Raw genomic sequence first — 6,785 nt, forward strand, 5'->3', positions numbered from 1 at the left:
TTTGGCTGAGATGGGCTCTCTCAACCCCTGGCTCTCGTGCTCAGACCTGCAGGGGCCATGAGTGCTGGCTGGGGGGGTGGGGGGTGGGGGTGGGGGGAGGGCTCGCCCAGCTTCTCCCAGCCTCTCCCAAAGGTTCTGCCCGGAGAAAGAAGGCAGGGAGCGGTTTGGCTCACCCCGTGCAGACGGCTACTTGGAACACACACTCACACACACTCACGCACATGAAACATGCACGCCTTTTGGCACTTGACTTTCTCATGAAATAATTGCTGGAAGGCTCCTTGGATTAGGTAACCCAGCGTTCCTTAGTGTCCCCATGGTGGAGGGGAGCAAGGGGGGGGATCTGCGCTCAGCATCTGTCAGGCTGATCCACAGTCTAGGAAGCCTAACGCGACAGGAACAGGCCCGGCAGACCTCTTGTTCCTGAGGCATCTGACCTCCTTCAGGTGGGCCTGGCCTGTTAAGGAGAAGGCTAGTCAGGAAAGGTTTTTGGGAAAAGGATGGGATGTTCCCATTTTTATTTTAAAACAGATTACAGTGACACAGAAACTCAGAGTATCTTTGCTCATCATCCCTCCGGTCCTCCAGAAGCAAAAATTGTTTCCATTCTTTCCTTTCTTGTGGGGTTGGTCGGTGGGGGAGACTGGAGGAGAGGAATATCTGGGTTTAGGCATGAAAGGAGTGTTGAGAGGGAATAGCGGTGGGAGCCCTGGCCTGTGGATAGAGACAGGTGACTGAGACTCTGGTGGAGGAACAGGGCCCATTAGACCAAAACTCACTCATCCCAGGATTTGGAGATTCAGCCCTCAGTGCACCATTCCCTCTCTGCCAGACCTCAGCCTCTCCCGGATCCCCTACTAGGATCTCCCACCAGGGGTCCCTTGGTGAGGCTGGAGCCCTTTCGGACCATTGGTGAGAACACAAAGATGGAGCCACACACAGTGGGGCTGGGAGGGGACCTCACACGGGTCTCCTGCTCCCTTGGCCTTCACAACAGGTGCAAGAGATTCCAGGCAAAGCTCCGCCAGGTGAGTCTGTGCTCCTGAGAGCCGTGCCCACACGGTAGAGAGGGCAGGGGCCAGGATGGGGCGAGGTCGGGGCGGCAGTTCCGGGGGCGACTGCTGAGCGGTGGGGGAGTCCGCACCCCCAGCGGGACCGGGCCGCGCGGGTGAGAGCCCCGAGGGAATGCATAACCCGCGTCTGTGGTCTCCAGGGTCAAGTCCCCTTGGGGGTCCAGGGCTTCTTCCGGTGGGGCGGCCGCCCCTCGCCCAGGCCGCACGCCGCCCCTCCGGGGTCGGATGGGGGGATCTCGGACCCGCGCTCCCCCCGCGGCCCCGCCCGTCCGGACAGCGGCGCCCGGCGGTCCCCGATCGGCGCCTCCGAGGCCCCCACGCCCCGCCCGCGCGCCCGGCCCCGCCCCCGCCCCGAGGCCCCGCCCCCGCGCGGCGCCCAGTGCCCCGGCTCGCGGGCCCGCCCCTCCCACCGCCCCTCCGGCGAAGCCAGCCCGGGGCGGCCAGTCGCGGCCCGGAGCTGCGGAGGAGCGCGACTTCTCTCCCGCCAGGCCCGCGCTCGGACCGCGCGCCCCGCTCGCCATGGAGCGGGGCCCCGACGCCGAGGAGGCGCGCACGGTGCGCGAGGCGCTGGGCCGCTACGAGGCGGCGCTGGAGGGCGCGGTGCGCGCGCTGCACGAGGACATGCAGGGGCTGCAGCGCGGCGTGGAGCGGCGTGTGGCCGAGGCGCTGCGCCTGGCCGGCCCGCTGGCGCGCACCGTAGCCGAGCTGCAGCGCGACAACCAGCGGCTGCAGGCGCAGCTCGAGCGCCTGACGCGGCAGGTGGAGGCGCTGGGCTTGGGGACCGCGCAGCCCCCCGCGGCCGGCACTCCCGGCACGCCCAGCCCTCCGCCCACGCCCGGCGTCCCCGGCCGCGCGCCCCGCCTGGGCAGCGCGCGCTTCGCCAGCCACGCCACCTTCTCGCTGTCCGGCCGCAGCCAGGTGAGCCCCGCGGAGCGCGGGCGCCGGTTTGCGGGCGCAGGGGGCGTGGGGCTGCGCGCCTCCTGCGGCCGCCCCTCCTCCGCGAGTGCGTGCGTCCGCCCGCGCGCGTCTGCTGGGCTGGGGGTGCCGCCGCCGGCCGCTGGGACTCGCTGTGGGGGTCCGGCCAGCCCTCGGGGGTGGGAGAGGGCCGGCGGAGCCTGCCCGCTGCACCTGTCTCGGGCCCCCTCCTTTCTTTGCAGCCAGGCCCTGTTTGCGCGGAGTTCTGTCTCCCTCTCCCCTTTGTCCCATGACGCTAAGGGCTTGGCGCTGAGATAGGGCCCCTGACCGTTTCAACGCCGCCTGGGCCTCGCCGCCGGCGTGTCCGAATGGCCAGCAGCCCCCGACTCCCCCACCTCCATTCACGGGCCCCCCGCGTTGCCGCTTCACTGAGGCCTGACGACTCCCGTTATTAATTAACCCAGATTGAGAACTCAGGCCCCCCGTGTGTGTGAGAGAGGACACAATGTGGTCGGGGCAGCCGCGTTTGGGAACGGGCAGAGGGTTAGGAGAGCCGGGAAACCAGCCTTGAGCAGTCTCTAGCTTCCTGGGGTCAGTGACCCCGCTGGGGCTGGTGGAGACCGGCGTGGACCGGTCACCCCGCTGAGCATGGGGCCTCCTGGAGAGGCAGGTGAGAATGTTTCCATGGTGTGTGCGGTGGCCCTTAGGTGGGGTTTTCCACTCTGCTCAGGCATGTGCTCTGGGGTTGGGTTTCCAGGGTCTGGGTCTGAGTCGTTTGCACCTGCTGCGCCTCCTTGGTTCAATCCCTCATGCGTTCGGATCTCCTGTGTGGGCTGGGCTGCACCTCAGGGGGCGGGAGGAGGGGATCAGATCTGCGCCTGCCCCTGGAGCTCCCAGCCGGGTGGGAGATGGCCCCAGACGGAGCAGTGCCAACCGTGTGGGCCCCCAGAGCGGGCGTGCCTTCCCAGTGGGTGTCCCGGGAGGCCTTTGTGCGGGAGGCCCGGGGCTCCTGCTGGGGTGCAGGTGGAGGTGGGATGGGGGCTGTGCATGCTGGCCCAGCAGAGCTAAAAGGACTGCCTGGCCAGAGGGGAGCCCGGTGGGGATGAGGGGGGAGGGGTGAATTGTGAGGGCCCCCTGGGTGCTGGGTAGGGGAGCCGGGCTTTGTCCCTGGGGGCGAGGCAGCCTTCAACCTGTGGTGGTGGTAGAGCCCCTGGGTGGCCCGGTGCTCGGTGTGAAGTGTCGGGTTCTGTCCTATGAGCACAACACGCTACACGTCCATGGTATGAAATCACCACTGTGAGCTCACCCATGCTTAATAAACTGTGTCATCGGCTGTTTCTGCAGTTCTGTTCTAACACACATGCTCACCGAAGCAGGGGCCCAAGGTTTCAGAAAAAGAGCGTCCACGTCATGTGTATGAGCGTGTGTTTGCACATGTTTGCTCATACATGTGTGAGGGGGCTCTCCAGTCATCTGCCTCAGCAGTACCCCTCAGTGGGCATTCTCACCGGAGGTGAGCTGGTCCTCTTGGTTATGGGAGTGGTGGGTGAGGGGTGCTGGGCAGGGAGGGACAGGGTAGCCATCCGCAACTCCCGCAAGGATGGGTGTCAGGGTGGAGGGTGGCTGGAGACAGGGTGGGTGGGTTGAGTGGGATGGCCCGAGGAGAGAAGACGGTCTGACCTGGGACGGGGGTGGGTGCATGGAGACCGGGGGCTGCCTTGGGGCGAGGCCTGCAAGGGGGAGTCGGCAGGGGGAGGCGGTGTTTGGGCACAGACAGGAGCCTGCCTGGGGAGCTGCCGGGTCACAGATCTGCTGGGGTCATGCCGCGCGTGAGGGGCTACGGGACATCCACGGGAAGCTGCCCCAGAGCAGGTGGACCACGGATCTGGGGTGCCAGGAGTGGTCAGGGCTGGACGTCCGGGAGATGCCAGAGCTGAGCTAGCAGTTGAAGCCCTGAAGTGGGCGAGGTCTTCAGGGCAAGTGCATGGAAGGAGAAGGTGAGGCAGGAGTCCTGGGTGGAGATGGAGGAGATGCCAGGGAGCCAGCAGGCCCTGGAAATCAAAAGGTTGGGGTCAGGGGTCAGTAGGGATGCTGTGGCTCTTTGGGGGACAGGGATGGAGACCCGGTTGGAAAGTAGGTTGCAGGCCTCAGAAAGACAAGCATCGCTGAGTACTTGCGGGAGGGTTGTCAGGGTCCCCATCCGGGGGGGTCAGCTTCCCCTTGCCTGACTTCGGAAGCGCTGGTCCCCACTTGCCACGCAGCCCACCTCTCCCAGCGCTGACGCACGCTCCCAGCCGGTTTCTGGCAGCGAAGGGGGCCATGTGGAGCTGTGTGCGCATCCCCGCTTGTGCTGCGAAGAGCGGCTCCGTCACGCACAGGGACTCGGCTTCAGGCTGGGCACTGGGCTGCCGGCTGTCTTTCACACCCCGTGTCTGTGTCGTGGGGGGAGGGTCCAGGTAGAGCTGCGGTTACCCCGCCCCTCTGATATCAGCAAGATTTAGAGAAACTTTTGCTTTCTGCCGTCTCAAACTGGGGGTTGTAGGTGTTGGAGGTGGGTCCTACTTAGCATAGAAATGCACCCTGAACTTAACGGGGAAGAGTTGATCAAGTAATCCACTTCCGAGCGCACAAACCTTGACCTTGCTAGGGAGTGAGAAGACAGAGCTGTAGCCCGGGAAGCTCTGGGAGGAGGGAGAGGGCCGGCCAGTGGGAGCAACCAGGTGGACTCCCTGTAGGAGGCCCAAGTCCCTGGAGCAGACAGGAGCTGCTTTTGTCACGTTTGCCGTGGGGCCTTGGGAGCCTCTCCTCGCTTTGTCTGTGTCTAAACCGGGGGGATTGGGCCGGGCTGGTTGGGGGGGGCCCTCGCGCTGGGTGGACTGGGTTCTTCTAGCAGGGACATCCGCTGGATCCGTTAGCGGATCCGTTCACACGGGTCGTGCACGGCCGGCTGGGGCCTGTGGTGGACGGCGGCCGCCTGAGGCCAGGCCCGGGTTGTTTCCTGCGGCCGCCGCGTTCTCTGGGCAGAGGTGGTGGAGGCCCTCAGGGACGGCTGCCAGGAGCTCGGGTCGAGGCCGGCCTGCGAGAGAAGCCAGACTCCCTTATCTGCTCCCCCCCAGACGCACTGTGTGATAGTAGAGGTCACCGCTGCGGAGGCCGGCGTTTGGGTTGAGCTTTGAGAACCCCTTGGGGGGGTGGCGGGGAGCAGTCTGGGGGGCGGGCTTGGTCACTCCAGGGCTGCCCACGGAGTGGGGGGGGGTCAGGCAGAACTGAGAACACCTGAAATGTGCCCGCCCTCCCAAAAGTGTTTACAGACTTCCCAGTGAGAGAGAGGACTGTGTCTCCGGGGTCCCTGAAATCACTCGCCCGCGCCTCCCCACCAAGGTCCCCAGGCCTGGACTCCCTAGCAGGGGGGCCCCTCCTCTTCACACAAAGCCCAGATGGGGAACTCTGCGGGAGCTGGGGCCCAGGCAGGCTGCCCCCCAGTGCTGGGAGAGCGAGCTGGAGGCCCCAGGGCTGTGCCTGCTCCAGCCCAGCTCCTTGCTTTCAGGGCTCTGTCCCATAGAGGTCCTGCTGGGGAGGCTACCCCAGGGTCACCCCATTTCCTCCCCCTCAGAGGGCCAGGGGCTCGTGCTGCCCCAGGCTCCTGGGGCAAGTTCGTGCCAAGTTGTCCTCACTTCTGTGGAAGGCCAGAGCGCTTTGTGGGCAGAGTCTTGGGTTGGGGTAGGAGACCCGGGTGCCAAACCTTGACTCCACCACTGCCTTTAGTAGTGTGGGGGTTTAGACTGCCGGTTGTGTGCTGATGGGATGGAGGTGGTCTCCAAAGAGCCCCTTGGCCTGCGACACAGACAGAGCCCTCTCCTCGAGTGAGGGTCAGGGGACCCGGGGGGTCTGGGCTTAGCCCCCACCCTGGCTGCAGTCTAGCTGAGACCCCTAGATGGGAATCTGGCTGGCCCAGAACCTACTTCCTGTCTGGTTGTGGTGTCTGGTCCCCTGGGGCGTCACAGGGGTGGGGGACCTGCAACGTGCAGGGGCAGGCATCTGGGGCCCCCCCCATAGAGACCCACATTCCTGAGAAATGGTTTCACCATCCGCCTGTCCCTCCAGGCTCCTACCTGGACCTGTGGCACTGGTTGGACCAGAGCAGGGAGGGTGGGGGGACACGGGGACCCCAGAGCTGAGTTGGCCCTGGTGACAGGTAGGGGCTGGGGTTCAGGCTGGACTTCTGCTGAGTTGGCTTCAAACCAGCTCTAGGGGTGCTCGCAGATACCCCCTTCTGCACTGCACCTGCGAGGGGGCCTGGCCGCTCCCCCGCCCTCCTGAGCCAGGAGTTGAGGGGTCACCTGAGTCCTGTCCTGTCTCACTTCTGCAGGGACCCACCCCGCAGAGGGTCCCTTGTCCCACCTCTTCTGCTGGAACAGCCCCTCTAACCCCCCCCCCCCGCCGTCTCCCCTCATGCCAGTCTCCCCCAGCTACCCCCCCCAAGTCAGTTCCTAAATCCACCAGCGGGCTCTCTGATGAGCCCAACAGGCATGGTCTGGATCTCATCGCGACCTTTTCTTTGACACCAGGCCACCTTTGGGCGCTGTGGGCACGCCTGCCTTCTTGACACACGCCCCCTCTGCCCCCAGGCTTCTGCTGCTCATCTCCCTGCCCCTCCCGCCACTCATCCTCTGTAGACGCCTCTTCTCCCCTCCCAGGCCATGCGCCCAGACCCGCTCTTCCCCTGCTGTGCTCGGGACTCAAGACTCCTGCTTCTCCCTCCTTCCCCCGTCCTTCCCCCATCCTTTCTCTGTCCTT

The 6,785-nt window shown here is 65.5% G+C and overlaps 1 pseudogene; it reads left to right on the forward strand.

Annotated features, from left to right (window-relative positions):
* The first annotated feature begins 1,486 nt into the window (after positions 1–1,486).
* Positions 1,487–2,076, forward strand: LOC145718492 (smoothelin-like protein 2 pseudogene; annotated as a pseudogene).
* Positions 2,077–6,785: the final 4,709 nt, after the last annotated feature.

The sequence above is a fragment of the Leptonychotes weddellii genome, unplaced genomic scaffold, assembly GCF_054177405.1.
Source record: "Leptonychotes weddellii isolate Sample4059 unplaced genomic scaffold, ASM5417740v2 HiC_scaffold_1645, whole genome shotgun sequence".
NCBI lineage: Eukaryota > Metazoa > Chordata > Mammalia > Carnivora > Phocidae > Leptonychotes > Leptonychotes weddellii.